At 36.2% G+C, this 2,440-nt stretch overlaps 1 pseudogene; it reads left to right on the top strand.

Moving 5' to 3' along the window:
• The first annotated feature begins 649 nt into the window (after nt 1-649).
• LOC148873869 (putative calcium-binding protein CML44 pseudogene) lies at nt 650-1,415 on the top strand (annotated as a pseudogene).
• Nucleotides 1,416-2,440: the final 1,025 nt, after the last annotated feature.

Here is a 2,440-nt window from a genome sequence, read left to right as displayed (position 1 = left end):
TAGGGCAATACTTAGCTCCTACCCGTTGGACGACATGCATCTTACCACCTCTTGATTTTCATATTTAAACCCTAAAACCTAAACCCTAAACTCTACATTCTAAACCCTTAAATCTTAAACCTTTAATCAACAAAAATAACCTTTAAACCCTAAACCCTAAAATCAAAATTCTAGCTAAACCCTTCATAATAAAGAATAAATCTCTTAAACCCCAATCCTAAACTTTATATTTATCGTATAAAATGGCTTGTTAGCTGGGACGTGCGCATGTTTCCTCCAATGGGGTAGAACCATGTATTTTCTTCCACTAGAATTAATCCCTCACTTAATTAATTAGTTGCATGGCTGACGTGGGGTGTAATTATAGGTTAAACTGCCCCTAACACAGCCATAAAGTACAGCTAATATAATCCAGATTAAGTAGAGAAAGCCTGTCTTGATCGTACATTTTAAGGTTGAAGTAACTCCCTCTTCCCTGGGAGACGTTTGACTGTTTGTAGAAAACAACCAACAAACAGCGAAGCGTTCCCCCTTCCCCGGAGGGATCCCGTCATTTCATTAAAACCCAGTTGGTAATTGGTATATATATATATATATATATATATATATGAGTCGGTTTCTATCACAAAGATGAAAGCAAATAGAATTTTGTCCAGAACCCAGTAAGGAAGAGCCAAGGAAATTAGCTGAGAGAATTCCAACTACAGAGCTCTGATTATTTTTCTTCTTCACCAAGTATTTAGGACGATTTCCTTCACAATATAATCCTCATTTCCTCCTGCAGCTTGCAACTATCTGTACAAACATGTCTGGTGGCCACCTTCATCATTCAGACTTGGAGAGGATATTTTTGAGGTTGGACGTCAATGGCGACGGCCGTCTATCCATTGATGAACTAGTTTGGCTCCTTGACAAGGTTGGTAGCCACATTGTCCCAGGCGACCTGGAAGAGATTGTGGGAGAAAAGAGCCTAGACTTAGAAGAATTCATCCTCTTCTGCAAGTCGATATCTGATCCAGTCGAGGAAGCAGATGAAGACTTGATGCAGGCATTCAAGGTGTTCGACCTGAACAATGATGGGTTCATTTCTTGTGAGGAGCTTCAGAGCGTGCTGGTGAGACTTGGGCTGTGGTCGGAGAACGACGGAGGCTGCGAGCAGATTGTTTGCAGGTTTGACACAAACTCGGACGGGCAGCTTGATTTCGAGGAGTTCAAGCAGATGATGTTGCTCTCCATTACATGACAATATACACAGAGAGTGAGAGACATTCTTTGCATTGTGAGATTCAAAGAAACATTGTTAATTTCTTTCTCAAGGTGACGACTGAGATCATTTCACATATTGCATTAATTGTTTCTCTCAGGTGGGAATGGATCGGTTTAATATATATATATATAGGGTCAATGTTGTTAAATTTTCTTTCTTGTTTTTATTCAATTCCTCTTATTTTTCTTAGGAGAATAATCAACTTTTTCATACCAACAAACAGTTAAACCAAAGAAATTAAAAGGGCAATAATGCATCATAAAACTGAACCCTAAAAGGCCTTTTTTTTGTTTGGTAAAGAACTGAACTCTGTCAAGAATCATCATACCCCGCAATCATGAGACCTAGAAATGATATCAAAGTAGGAGGTGGGTTATTCCATCTCTGAACGAGAGAGAGAGAGATGTGGTGGTGAACTGGTGATTGGTCCACTATATCTCATGACCTACCGAATGCTATCAAAACCATTAAATACATATGGTGGTAAAAATGACCAAAAGTCAGATATGACCGTGCGAATTTCCCTAAGCTAAAATCCTAAAACCGTGGATCAAGACCTTCATGTATTTACATACGACTATAAATAAGTTACTTGAACATTAAATAAATAAATAAATAAAATATATATATATATATATATATATATATATATATATATATATATAAAGTGTGAAGATATTGAGACAACTTTAAAATGATAGAAGAAATAAAACGCATGGTTTTTGAATTGCTGTTGATCCGGATGGTCAGACCGTTCGGCCTGGGAATCGTCCAAGCAACTGGTTCCATTTTACTCTAAACCTGGTCTCTAGCCAAAAATCATTGAATCAGTCAATGACCCGTTGACTCAGGTGATCGAATCATCGACCTATCGACCTATTCAATGGTTTTTGGTCATTTTTATTTTTATTTTTATTTAATTTTTATTGTCAAAATAGGCTATTCATTCGAAATAGACGGTCGAACCGCCGACCCAAAAACCAATGGCCAGAACATTTTATGAAAATGTGTAGATACATACCCCATGCATCAATTTTCAAAAAAAAAATATATCAATAAAATTTTACTTAATATTTATTATATATAAATTTTAAGGACAAACATCCAAAAGAAGGTTTACTTAATAGTCAAACTATATTTGATTTTAACAAACAAATATAATATATTAATATG

This window comes from Nelumbo lutea, chromosome 1, assembly GCF_056320005.1.
Source record: "Nelumbo lutea isolate HS-2025 chromosome 1, American lotus-T2T, whole genome shotgun sequence".
NCBI classification, from domain to species: domain Eukaryota; kingdom Viridiplantae; phylum Streptophyta; class Magnoliopsida; order Proteales; family Nelumbonaceae; genus Nelumbo; species Nelumbo lutea.
The sequence above is the reverse complement of the archived record's forward strand: the minus strand, read 5'-3'. Positions and strand labels throughout refer to the sequence as shown.